This window comes from Ptiloglossa arizonensis, chromosome 8, assembly GCF_051014685.1.
Source record: "Ptiloglossa arizonensis isolate GNS036 chromosome 8, iyPtiAriz1_principal, whole genome shotgun sequence".
In the NCBI taxonomy this organism is placed as follows: domain Eukaryota; kingdom Metazoa; phylum Arthropoda; class Insecta; order Hymenoptera; family Colletidae; genus Ptiloglossa; species Ptiloglossa arizonensis.
The window spans coordinates 13,169,204-13,184,272 of NC_135055.1; the positions used below are offsets into that span (position 1 = coordinate 13,169,204).

The 15,069-nt window shown below is 38.7% G+C and overlaps 1 protein-coding gene across 1 annotated transcript in view; it reads right to left on the bottom strand.

Moving 5' to 3' along the window:
* The window catches only part of LOC143149932 (uncharacterized), a 779,197-nt gene that overhangs the window by 518,443 nt on the left and 245,685 nt on the right, over positions 1-15,069 (bottom strand). The window lies entirely within an intron of this gene.

Genomic DNA, 15,069 nt, shown 5'->3' on the forward strand with positions numbered 1-15,069 from the left:
GTGAGGGCAATTTGAAAAGCATGAATTTTATTTTATTACACTAGTAGTGACATTTCTTCTAAACTTTGATACACGTGATTCTCGTATATAGATTTTTCTGACATTGAACAAGTTTAATAAATATTGTTGATATTTCAAAATATACCTCGTGTTAATCGACAAATTATTTAACTCTATCGATATTGTAAAATTCGTAAATTTGTACGTAAATGGTGTACGTAAATGTTTACGATCGACTGTGGTCTCTAGATAGTAAACTTTGTAACTTTACCACTATTGACTAACACTTGAACGTTTGTTCTTTCTTAAGAGTTGCTGAACAATCGACCCTTACTGTAAAACTTACATTTTATACCAGAGTCGTTTCAATTAATTAAAAGTGAAAAAATGAGACAAGTGTACTGCCCTATAGTGGTTACTCGTTAAAAACGTAAAATGCTCGACGTTCCTTTGTCGAATAAAAGTTTAACGACCAATGAACATCGTGCTTGATTTATCGAAAGTTCGTTCCAGAACTGTCCGCATTAACAAGGATACAATAGTGACAGTTTCCTGTGGCACTCCTGTTCTGTCCTTGATAGCAATCGTTCGAGCTTAAATCCGTATTAAGATCAATTTGCACACGATAGAGTCACCAACCTCAAAGTATCGCAGACAACAAAGAAACTATTGTATTCTTTCTGGAAAATTAACCTCGATGTAAACACTTTTAAACGTACGTTCTACATCCGACTGGACCCCGTACAATTTGTACTTGGACAACGTATTACCAAATTCCGAACAAAATCAATTCACCACTCCATTTCCTTCCGCGAACAAATATTCGAAAAATAAAACTTGACTCGTGTTGTGTGCAAAAACGAGAAAAATATTTTTCGGTCGTTTCCATTCGACCGAAAATTCACCGATAATGCGATCACGCGAGTCGACGGATTCTCGCACCGATAAAATATAAACGATAGAGAACTTTTATCGAGGTGAGCGTCCGTACTTTTAACGAGGACGGTACAGTTAAAGCAACACGACCGATCTGATCCCAAGTTGAAACACGTATAATCACGGAACAAGAGGACGAACCGCGTATTCGTTTCGAAATTGGATCAACCTGAGCATAAAAATTCTAACGTACAGTCATCCGCGCGGGATGTTGACTTTCCATTTCGCGGTATCGGGATTATATTCCGTAAAACGATACGAATTGTTAGCAGTGACATTCGAATATCGTTGCGGCTTGAACTCCAAGGGAAACCGAGACGTTGGCCTCGGAGGTTGGGATTTTCAAAGACTGGAACAACCACTCGTATCGGTGGAAAACGAGACACTTCATTGCCGTGTCACGCCATGCTCTCCATATTATACTGGTTCTCCGTTTCTCCCCGTACGAGACTCAATTTTCCTCGCGCGATCGCCCTTACGATTACAGAAGTAAAGTGAACGCGTGTCGTTGGTATATACGTGTCAGAAGGTTCACCGTCTCCTAACGTTTATTAATTTCATATTCTCCGGCAAACGTCGGATAGAGTACAAACGAATACAATTACGTTTGTGTAACACACCGGAAACGTACGCAAATTGCATTATTTAACTTGTGAATTTCCAACGAAACGGGGGATACTGCTACGTGTACGTATTACATACGTGAACGTTTAATTTTTACACGGTTTTAAATGTTGCAACATGGAGCTAGCGATTCAAATCCCGAAGAAATGTTCGTAATTAAAATTTCCAGCGGTAATACAATCGAAAGATAGATAGATATTATCGGTCGATGTCAGTTCGAATGTTTATTCAATTTGAAGACGAGTGATTAATTCTTGAAGAGATCACTGACCGAAGAAAATACTATCTCATTTTGGACTGTTTTTGTGGAAATTTAACGCGAGGCTTGGGAGAGAAGAAATCAGCCAAAGAAACACGAATCAATGTATCAAAAATTATCTTAGCGTGTTACATATCTAGAGTTGACATCGATAATTGGATTTCGGGTAGAAAACCATCGAGAACATACTTAAAATATGAGTTTGTTTCAAAAGTCGAAAGGTGAAAAAGCAAGTAGAGAACCAACAGAATTAATGTACCAAAAATAACCTTACTGTACCAAATATCCAGAGTAAACATCGATGATTAAATGTTAGATAGAAGACCATCGAAATGTCAAAAGGTAAGAGAGCGGTAGGAAAATATCGAATGGAAAATATTTCATCGGGAAACGAAGGAAAAAACTTAGACGCGTACGTGTATAAACTCGCCATTGTAAAAATAAATTCGAAAATGATATTTAAAAACTTAACACCCGCATGTGGAACAACGGAAGAATATACAGAAGCAACGTAACGTGTATTAACGAGTCTCTTTGGTCCAGAAGCTTAACATCTTACGTCCACGGTTAATCGGTTAATAAATACGGTAATACTTCTAGCGGAGTTTGTACTTTCGAGACCTTCGAGTGGTCACAATTACCATGTTTACGAGTCGGGTCCTTGGGTATTTGCATTTTCATTGACTCTCATATGTCGATTGGTATTTACCTCGTACGCGAGATCAATTCACGCGGGCGATTGCACTTACGGTTACGATGCCAGCGAGCATATACATAAGCGTGCACACTGGAAACGGTAAAGCCGACGAAGACGCAGAGACTCGCAGCAATCTCGGCTTCGGTCTTACGAGCGAGACTGCATTGCAAGCGCCGATCGCTAATTCGAATTCGAATCACGCCTCCCGCTCCGTACGTCTACGCAACGCGATTAAGTTGTGTGTCCGTAGTCAGCACCGAAGCGATCGAAACACCGTGTTAGCTACCATCGAAAGTAGTTTTATCACGGTGACGAATGGAACGCTTGTTTCGCGAACTTCGCTCGACCGAGATACGAATAATAATTTTACCATTTTTCTCGCCGATTCGAGGAAAACCGCCACGGTTTCAACGAGATCGATCGTAACCTGCGTGCACGATTTCCAACGAAACTCGCAGCGAGAGCGCAAGAACCTTCGAGATAATTAAAAATATTCCCTCGTTTAACGCGTATGCCACATAACGCAATTCAATGCGTGAAAATAATTCCAAGATCGAACGAATCGCCTCTGGTAGACTTCGTTACGAATTATAGTGGTTCAGGTCGATCGGTTGACGCGTGGATATTTTATAATATTCAAGTAAGATATTTGTAATATTTGTATGTTATAAATTTTTATATACCGTATTATTTTTATGTTGTTTTCGGATACATTGATATTACTTCTCCCGATTGAAATTCCAATTCTACTGAAATTTCTCCATGATGTATGTACAATCCCTAAATTGCAACATATTAGTAACGTTGCATGTAAAAACTACTCGAGGGAGTGGTAATTTCATAATTATTATCAATACACGTAACAGACTATATCGTTCTACATTGTTTCTTACAAGAACTCCAGAAAGTAAATTTTTCCTTATTCGTTTATACACATTAATATTTACATTGTTCCCGATTTGTAATTATTCCCTTGATTTCTTTCTCATTTTCCAATTCTTGAAATTTCGTTCATTTATTTATTTATTTCTCCCGAGGAGAAGGTTTGTTCTCTGCAATCGAAGCGCCGAGAAAATGATTATTCTTGGGAGTAAATGCTTACATAACCGAAAAAAATGAACATCTTTTTCGCCTTTCTCTTCGACGATACCTTCGGCGAAAAAAACTGGATACGTATCTTGTTATTTCACAAAGGCATTCGCTCAAAAGTATAAACGATGAAGAAACACGGCACGGACCCCAGGGAAAATTTTACGAAATCGGCTCGGGCACTCGGTATGTCAAGAAACCAGATTTTATTTCATTCGGAGGTTGTCTCGTTCGGAAATATCGTGAGACAGAGTGCACTCGCGAGCGTACGAAATAATTTGAAAGTACACGCGTCTTTAAAGTACCATCCGAATAAACGACAATTAATTTTGAAATTGAATGCGTGAAAAACGCAGCTTCCAGGGTCGAATAAATCACTTTTAATACACTTCGTCTTAAAATATAGTTCAGGTCGATCGGTTGACGCATGGATATTTTAAAACGTCCGTTAGCCACACGAATGAATGGCGCCTGCATAAGTAAATGGCTGAATGAATGAGAAGAACGACTGCCAAGTGCGAAAACAAGAATGGAGGCGCGTTCCTTACTGGAGCTCTAAAAGCTGTTCTTACGCACGGAGTTTACGACTCTTCTGTAATCCCAACAAACTGGGCATTATATCCGCAATACCGAGCTTCTCTAGCGAGCTAATTTAAGAGTAAATTGTTATAAACTCGATTACGTTACTTTATTTACCTTTGAAGCTCGCCCGAGAGCTTATTTAAACATAATCTAATTAAGTTCCCGACTGCGAGTACTAACCCGTGCGTTGAAAAATTCAAATATTTCGAAGGAAGTAAAGAATAGCAAAATTTGAAAGACTACGTACCGATAGCTTAAGTAATGTTTAATTTTTTTTCAATATTAACAATTGACGCATTTAGGTACTTTACATTGTGTACCTCCACTTTGAATCTTACGTTTACAAATTTTTTGAGAGATATACTCGAAAGAAAAGAAAAATATCGAAAAGGATCAATGTATTTACAGAAAGAGATGTTTAAGTTGTTCACATTTTTCTACTCTTTCACTATGGAGAACATTATTCTGTATTCAATTTTCAAATTTGAACACGGCGGTGATTAGCAATATCTATCGCGCGTATCGTACGATATTGTTAATTAGAAAACGATTAAAAATTAGCCCCGTACTTTGTCTCGTAGATAAATCGTGAAAATAGTTCGCGATAAGATCGCGCGATAGCAGAGGCATTTAACGAAAAGGAAAGGTGGCGTTATCAGCGACAACGTTATCATATTACACGGCGCTATGCACCTCGAGAATCACGAAATACGTGACTGTACGTTTATACATATCGAATGCCGGATTGCAAAATCCCTTGCGAGTAGTACACGATTCTAAGAATTGACAGGTGATATCGTCGGAGATTACGCGAATAGTAGTCGACACAAATGGAAAACAAAAGTGAAAGCAGAGACGTGGACCAAACAAAATTATTGCTCTTTCGATCCGTTGATTTTTTTCGATCATTTTCTTAGAACAATTCGCGAGAAATGTAGTTCAATTCCATTACAGAACGCAATTGTACAGTAGATTCACGCTTCGGTGACAACTATGATTTTGTTGAAACTCTACTCCGTAAAAGTCGTTTAAGAATTTCCGCACAGAGCGTAAAAATTGAACAATGATCCGAAATTAATTACCGGGGCTGAAAATAATGTACAAATAGTGGAACACTTTGTCACGATTCTAGATTGATCGATTGATTGATATTAAATATTCATCGCTGTAAAATTACAACAGAGGGGAATTACGAAACTCGATTATCGATCATCGTTGCGATAAATTTTCCTCGATTTCGTCTCGTTTCGATAATATTGACAGTATCGATAAATTTATCCAATTCGAGGCTACTTCGTGGAGCAACTATTTGCTGCCAGCTAGTCGTGGGAAAGCTGTATTCGAGAATCGACGGTAACGCGAGTGGTAAGACTTGTTACACATTGTAGACATCTAACGACCATCTTAATAGCCGTCCAAACGGCTGTCATTGCCAGATTTGGACCTCTTTGGCCAAATATGGAGGTTCATCCCGTAAGGTGAGAGCGACTCGCGACGCTTTCCAATGTTCGGATTAGAGCTGTGAACCAACAAGATCGTAAGATTCGTTGCGTCCGATAACGTAACAAACGAACTTCACGAGAGAAACAACGATGCTTTATCATTAACTGTATTTAATTCAACGGAATTAGAATTGTAGAATGACTTAAACAGGGAATTGAAAAAGTTTAATGTAAAATTTTCGTTTAATGTAGATTTAAGTTAGATGCGAAATTTGATATTTTAATTATGACAGTGATATATATGTGTACGTGTACCTTCACAGGTTAAATATTGCAGAAACCACTTGTATCATTTTCCGTATTTTAAAAACTCACAATATTCCTTTTACAGAAATTTTAATTAAACTCTTCTATGATAAATCGTACAATTGTATTGCCAATGTAAAATGTTGCAGTACTTTAACTAAGTTTTTTAAAAAAGTCTAGGAATTATTCCGAGTAAGTTAATTCTTTTATGAAAATCTATATAGGTTTCGTAATGTTAAATTCGGTATCGAGGATTAAGAAAAAGTGACGATGAAATCTGACGTATTCACCATACTGTCCAAATTTATCTCCCGTGTCACATCTTTCGTTATTCGAATAGTTTTTCGAAGGGAAGGGATACCATGGAAAATGCTTTTTAAAGCTTATAGGATTTGGAGCTTTAAAACGCGAGAGCGATGATTTCGAAGCAAATGTATTCAAACGTGTATTACCTTCTCGAGTGATTCACGAGACGTATACTTCAATGATTAAATATTGTTTCGTGCGTCCCTACGATACATCAGATTCTATAGAAAGATCTAGAAAAAAGTTATTGTAAAAACGAGAAAAAGCAAAGAGAACTTCAGCAAATAAATATTCAATATTGTGATATAGTTTTATACCAAAGGGCAAAATTCGATCGAGTGAAATATTAGTAACTACAGTATTGGACAAAAGTATTGGAAAGTATTAGCAGGACAATTGTTACGATACAAATACTTGGAACTAATTTAATTTAAACGAAAAACTTCTCGACGTACACATTTACTGTCTATCCTAGTTTATTGCATAACAAAAGCAACAATATAAATAAAATAATACACAAAATGATAACAAAAATATAATTCTTTGAGCATTTTATGAGTAGACAAAAGTATCGACACGGTATAATATTTACGCTCGTAACTGATTACATAACATAAGTTCTAATATTTTATTGGCAATCCTTTCCTTTTAAAGACTATTTTTAATCTCCGAGGCATCGAGTGCACTAACTTACAATTAGTGAATTCAGGCACACTATTGCTCCATTCCTGCAGAAGGTTCTCCAATTCAGATTTGTTTGCGTTATTATATTCCCTAATTCTTTTTCCCAATTCGTTCCACACGTTCTCAATTGGATTCATATCCAAACTCTGAGGTGGTGTATTTAATGCGTGAGGTATATTTTTAAACGTTGCTAAATTTTACATTTCAACCCTCGATACCGTTTATGAAGCTACCAATTATAATTTCATAAACATCGAGAAACATAATCTCCCAAAAAACGTGTTTCGTCCTAGATTGTTGCTCTACTCGCGAAAAATATTCGCGAACGTAAAGGATTATCGATGTCTACGTGTTTGTTTAACGGTTGTGTTTTACGAGAAAATCGTATCAATATACGTCGCAGGTTTCATTCGAGCACCACTAATGAGTCCTGCTTTGGCTTTATTCATTGGCAATGAATGTTCATCCCCAAGGGCTCCCTTGGTTTTCAATTTTCTCGGGAATCTCGCGCCTCCAGTTGTGACGAGCCTGGAGTACCAGGAGTATCGATCCCGCAGGAATCGCGTATGCGCGCATCAGGTCTTCCCGAGGCAGATAAACATACGGTATAATAAATAAACAACGGATTGAAGTATCGTACGCGTCGTTCGAAGATTCGATTACAATTGAATAAGACTTCTCGTGACGAAACGATTCGATCGTACGATTTTCAAACGTTATGATCCGGTAATGAAAATAATCCGTGCGGGTTAATCGTGATAATTAAGGGGCCACTCGGCTGGAAACCATTCAACTGTTAATTATTCGCTCGGTGCGAACTGCGTAAATAATTTCATCGACGCTATCGTACTAGAAAACGTTGTTATCTAACGCGTAGTTACGCGTATAAATACTTTCTTGCGGACTGCGCGTTAACTGCACTGAACTGGGAAATGACCTCTCCGACAGGATTGCATTTAGAGCAGAGCGGAGGAAACAATTTTGTTCAGAAATATATAACGCGATCTAGAGTCGACAATTAACGAAAAGAGAGAGAGAGAGAAAGAGAGAGTAATGATATAATTAATTGAATTCTATCAGGAACCGGTTACTTTGACAAACAGTCCAGTGAAAACAAAATTCTGAGAGAGAACATAAGTGGTAACTAAAGGGAGTTCTAACGAGGGAACGTGCTCGAAAAGGTCTCCATATTCGTAGGTACTTTTTAACGAGCAAGAGAGAAGAAAAAGTTTGTCGAAGGTACCCGAATTGCCTTAATTGGATCGGTAAATAACGCAAGATGTGAGTCAACGATTACTTCCTTTCGGATGCTCGCGAAATAGTTGTGTAAACAAACTCCTAGGTAAATCATGGATAACGTGGATCATATCTATCCAGATTAACAACGAAAATATCGACTGTTGGACAAATGCAACATTTCGACGAAAGTTAATGTAAAATTTGGTATATTTTCAACAGCAAAAAGTGGAAATTCTAGCATCAGGTTCTAAAATCGATATTACGAATTTAGAAAGTTTGCTTTGCATATATTGCCGTGGTATGATTACCAAGAAAGTAAATATTAAAAATTGTGCAAATAGAGACTACCGATACAGCCTGAGATTACTATATAAATAACTTTCGCTAGATTTATCGCTTAATTTATACACTTTGTATCTTACCTGGCTTTGTTTACACTTTTTTCCAATTTCCTTTCTATTTTTTAATGTAAATCAGTACACGCGTTGTTGTGCGTGCTCCTGAAATTATCCGATAAGGATTCTGACTTTAATGTTCCGTTTTATGAGTGTATAATTTTATGTTTTTTCTCTCGTAACTTTATTAACTTTCGAAAGTTAATGTATCGTGTAACACTGTCTCAGGTGCAACACCTTCGCCTGGATAACTTCTTTTACAATCTTTTGCAAGGTACATAATTTTATGCTACTTCTCTTCCAACTTTATTAATTTTAGATTATTAATACAACACGCAACTCTTAGTTGCAGTACTTTATTTCTGCTGCAATCTTTTGTGAATTCAAAATTGATCAAAGTGCAGAGAAAGTATTACCCCATGTGTGTACGACTATTAATAAAGAATTCTACTTGTAAATAAAATATCACAGACGTCTCTTTCCGTAAACAAAGGAAAAGTAGAATAATACAAGTAGAAACGTAATACAACGTATGCAAATTGAATTAAAGCAACCAAGATACAGTTCGATGTACGAAGATTCAAAGCTTCTTTGAAATTTGTTTCTTCGACGAGGAATAATTACTGTAAAATTAGAGAGAACGATCGAACGAGCACGGATATCAAACGAACGCGTTTCTTCGTGGTATCCACGGTTTGACCAGTGCGGGAAAACTGCGTTCAAAGCTCCCCGAACTTTTCCCCCTAGTTTGGCAAATAACGTGGAGGATGACGTCGTCTAGGTACAGTGACGACGAGTAAACCGGGAAGAGGAAGAGGACGAAATGGCTACCAGCCAGTCTGGTAAGAGGAAACTAATTCCGCACGCACAAAAGGATGGCTCTTCCACGTGGAAGGCGATGGTAGCGCGGCAAGGGTGGACGAAGAAATACAGAAAGATGAGGAGAGCAGATTGAACCAGATGGAGTCAAAGGGACTCCCTCTTGACGATTTACAGCTTCGCCTAGAAGCGATCGAAAGTGTTTTCCATGGGGGTTGTAACCATTGAAAGCCTCTTGAAAAGAGTCGAGGAAAGATTAATCGCTTATGGAGATGCGTTATGAAATATGCATGCGCCCGGCTTGACGTTCTCCAGTGAATCTGCATCACAGAGAACTTCAACATTGAAACGAAATTTGTACCGTTAACGTTCGCTCCCAATTCAACGCCTACGAATCACCGAGGATTCTTCCCGAGAATTCTTTCGTTAATGAAATTACGTTTACTCGTTGTTTTCAAACCCACGGATCGAAAAATATTATCGCTCGCGATCGACGTTGCGCACTCGATATTTGAATAATTGGAAGGAAGTAATCGGTCGAGAAGTTCGATCGTTTCGTTATCGGAGGAATAATTCGAGGGAGAGAGAACTTTTTGGGATGTTATAATATGCAGAGACCCGACAGGATGTCGATGTATTCGATAGGACACCATTTCCGTTGAATGCCGAGAAAAAGAAAGGAACGGGAGAATATTACTACGCCGAGGAAGGCACTACAGTGCGAGCACACAGTGAATAAAAGGTAACAAAAATTCGAAAGAAATCGTTGTTACTTCTAAATCAAACACACTTCGTACTTTACGACTTACAAGAAATTCCTCTCGAAATAATATTTCGAAGTTTATCATTTCGTTGATCCTCCTGATCGATCTTGAATATCATACGATTATCAAAATTAGAGTTGTAGCGCAATTAAAGTACATTGTATAGTTCTGGTCGAGTTTGCAAACATTTCATCACAGCTTTCGATCATAATTTGTAATTTACCTTATACAATTCTTCGCAAAGATATTTTTCTAAGCCACGAAAATTTATTAACATTCTTCGATAAATTTTGTCGTATTAATACTGTAATTATCATTGTACGTTTGTCGATTTCTTCTATCGACGAAGATCGAAATTAACGTCATTCTACGATCGTGACAAAAAGTGAAATTAACGATACGTTACTCTTCTCTGTAATAGATAGTATGTTTCTACAAATATTTATTTTTCCCAATCAATATATTCGTATCTTACACAAGTATTTAAAATAAAATTCGTGAAAGATTCTACCAACTCGTAACAGCAACACGATCAAAGTATGTACGTACAGTGATCGAAATAAAAGCTTTGTTACGAAACAAGGTTACACAAAGTATCTCCACTCTACGGACGATAAATCGGAAGGGAAATAAAGGGACATTGCTACACGTTGCGATTAATTGTAATGGAAAAGAGATATCGCTGGGCGTGATCAAAGAAAAGCCTCGCACAGAGAATCGCATTGATCACCGAGGATACGCTGAATGCATTTGAGAAACGATGGTTTAGTTCGACCGCTGTTGCGGTCGTGGCGGTAGAAAGCGATTTAGCAAACGACCGCACGTACGCACTGTCAATGACTGTTTATGGCCGCCAACGATTGTCCGGCAACCCATTTATACGTGAAACCAATATCTGAGCAAAAAAATGAAAACCGCGGCCGAAGTTCCGCGCAAAGTATTCGCTTCTGGCGCACACTGTGCGAACTTACGAATCGTTGCGGTGAATTGTACAAATCCATTTTCTCTTTACGAGGTGCACACGAACCATTGAGAAACTGGGTGTAGATAAAACACGAAAGTAACGAAGGAAAAGTGTTCCCGAAATTTATCGAGACTATCGATCAAAATCAAGCGGATTCTTGATGTTCCATTAAGAGTCAGTGTCTCTGTAATTGACATTTAAATTATTTTATTTAACAACGACGTAATCACGAAGAATCGAGAGTAAAACAATTTTAGTAATAAATTTGGACTTTGTTTTTAAGTGACAATCTATGGACATTGTATATTTCTATTTGATATTTAAAAATAAATATTAGGGTCGTTTGAATATAAAGGGACCTAATTAACGTAAGTAGAAAGGGTGAGAATTGTCGTAATGTAGCAAAGGTGATAATTTTACTATTTGTCCTATATCTGTTACATAAAGTGGATCGGTAATATGTAAAAATTTTAGTGACAGTATTCGAGTGACAGTATTCTCAGCGACGGTAATAGGGACATTGGACTTTGTTGTACATTTTCGATGAATTGGTAATCGAGTCATCGTATAAAAAAATTCTCACAAATAAAAGAGACGTTGAACAATGTCATACTCTCATTTGGAACGGTTTTCAGATTAAGTAACTTCTACGATAAAATAATTAAACGAAGTTACGCGATAAGCTTAAAGTGGCAGTAATTGGAGCATCCACCCTATTGCGTCCCTAGAAATCGTTAAGGGATGGAGAATTGTTATCAATTTAGAGGTTCGAGTTAAGATTACGGATTCGGACGTTTCGTGTGCCATAACTCTCTACGTGTTAGGTAGTCGCGATAAACTGAAGTGGATTTGAATCCTACTTTAATTGAAACGCCAGAAGAAGTCGATATTGTATGCACACATATGCAGCTGCAACGTCATGCGATGCACATTTACAAATAGTTCATCTATCGGGTGAATCATGCGTTGTTTTTCGACGTATCAATGAACGATTCAAGCTGACGATAAAGTTTACTTTACTTTCTGTCTCAAATCAAGTGCTTCGAACACAGCTCTCAACTTTCATCGATTAAAAAAAAAAAAAAGGAGAATAAATATCCAGAAGATAAGACCCGAAGAATATATTCAGCTTCTTAATCCGCGAGTCAATCGCGCTATGTGTTTTTCTCGGCGAGTGTTCCTTGCTTGAGATGTATACTCAATTAATTCGTAAACAGATGAACTCGTTTGGAAGTTATTTATCAGTCACCGACAATTCGAACGCTGAGAATATCGAATATGTATTAATTTCTGCACGCCCATTGATCCACTGACAAAACCTGTACGAAACGTCAATTAATGCTTCAACGACCCATTGTTTCCTTATATCAAAAACCAAAAATTAATTAAAATATAGGGAACAATGTGTACGTTAATTCCGATATCCTTCGACGCGTTCCACGAACTATCTGAATATATAAAATTCAATGAAATTCGTATACTAATTTTAATACACCGATAATAATCAACGAAGACCTTCAACCTTTACCGTACGAGTAATATATATTCCAATATAATTACCGGAAAATATTCACACGCGTGGATACGAGCTCCCCATACTTTTTAATTATCCCCATTATTATGCCAGTTTGTTCACATCCCCTGTTTGGTACTCGAGGATACCACTCGACTGCTTCTTAAGCACCTACGCAGAGGAGGGTTTCCCTTTCTTAACCCATCTCTCCCCAGAACCCGTTTACACGGTCTCCAGTCTTTGACCACAGCTTTCTTAGCAACGGAACGAAAATTGAACCTACACCCGGAAGAAACCTGAGCGAACGCTACTTGTTCACAATGGTCGTGGATCATTTGTATCGTCGTCGTCGTCGCTTTCAATTTATCAACAGGGAGACCACAAGACCGTGTAACACCAACACGTGGATACATCACGTGCGTCTGGAGCTAATGGAAAACACTAATTGAACGGTTAATAATAATAATAACGCGAACGAGAGGTATTGGTATCGGTAGGGGAGGAAGAGAGAGAGAGAGAGAGAGAGAGAAATCGATGCGATATCGTTCTCTGTGGATGCATTTCGGTCAGACTGCGTTGTTGCGAGCCAGAGAAGAGCATGCGACGCGGCGGCTGTGACGAGCTGGCGTATTTAAGCGTGATTAAGCTCAGCAATATTGGGCTTTCGGTCACAAAGGGAATTTCACTTGCCATGGCAGCCTCTCCACCCCGACATTACCGTAGAGTGCAGTAACCATAACGTTAATTAACGTTCGTTAAAAGAGGCCGTGAAGCTGTCTTTGCATCTTCGAATCGTCCCGGCCCCTCCCGAAATCCCACCGGATTCGACTGGTTCCACGATTCCTTTTTCTTCCATCAGCCGTCGAATCGGTAAACACAACGGAAATTTAAACAAGACGTCCCCCGAACGTCGAACGTCGCAATTCGCGCGATGTTAAATAATTTTGTATTCGTGGCAGCCCTCTTTGTTCGAAATTCATTCGCGTAATATAATCGTAACGCAATTTTAGCCAACGCGCGATAAATGTAAAATTTATACAATTCCGACAGTTTTCGATTAATAAGCCACGGTTACGTTCAGTTGTCACGCTAATTACACGTACGCCCGTGTTTCAATAATTGTAAAGATAAATTAACAATTTCTGTCGGATTCTCTATTCGTATTTTTTCAATCGTTCGGTATAATTTTCATTCGGAGAGCTTTTCGATCGAATGAATTTTAAACGACGAGATAACACCAACAATTGTATCATTCTATACATAGTATTCAATTTTAACGAACAGTTGAATACGCTCCTATAGGTTAAATTATTCAATTACGACCGAATTATTCGAGGACGAACACGAAACGCGCCAGTTCGTTTTCAAACGTTTCTGAATTTAATAAATTTAGAACGAAGAGACAGTTCCGACTATTTTATTATGCCATACACGGTATTCAATGTTAACGAATGGTCGAGTACACTCGTTGAAATATCAGTTAACGAATTCAACGACGACCGAATTATTCGAGGACAAATTCGTCTTCAAACGTTTTGAATTTAATAAATTTAGAACGAAGGGACAGTCCTGACAATTGTGTCACGTCATACACAGTATTCAATATTAACGAACAGTCGAGTACACTCGTTGAAATATCAGTTGACGAATTCAACGACGACCGAATCATCCAAGGACAAACACGAAACGCGCAAGATGCGTTATCCGCGGGGATTAGGTTTCTTTCCTCGCTGTTCAAATATTCCTCCGGTTTAAAATGTTCCATATGTACAGTGAACCTCTATCCGAAATCCCAGGCTCGCAATTTCCAATTCTGTCTTCCCAGCGCGGTTCGATCGCTTCAATAATTCCGTTCGCCGTGCCCGCGTTAACATTCGCGCACCGATTACTCGTATAATCCGTAAAAAAGAAGGAGAGGTCGAACCGAAAGGAATATCTCGCGCGAGTCTGGATTAACGAACGCAGCCTGGTCGTTCTCCCGCGATATCGAGGGAAGAAAAAATTATTCGAATCCCGGGAATGCAAGAGAGCAAACCTCTCCTAACATTATGCTCCTCGGAATTCACCGTGATTCCAGTGTCAAAGGGCCGCGTGTCAAAGGCGACCGCGAACAGATCGTCGAGATACTCGGTGCTATCGTTGATCAAAGCGTCCAGAGACGTCACGTACTTCCTGACAGACGAACTCCTGGAGACTCTGGAAACCCGGGAAATTCTCGGCGTGACTTCTGCCACGGAAATGCCGGCCAGCTGCCGTCGAAACCGATCGCCTTCGAACTCGACGCAAATTCGAACGACGGAACTGATCGCCGTTAACCTTTTCCAGAACTTCCTAACCACTCGGCGACGCTTCCAAGAGAGTTCGACACTACGGACCATTTGGCACTGTTACAATTCTCTGCACCGGACATTGGTCGATGACCAGTTCTACGAGGGAACAATTTTCTTTTC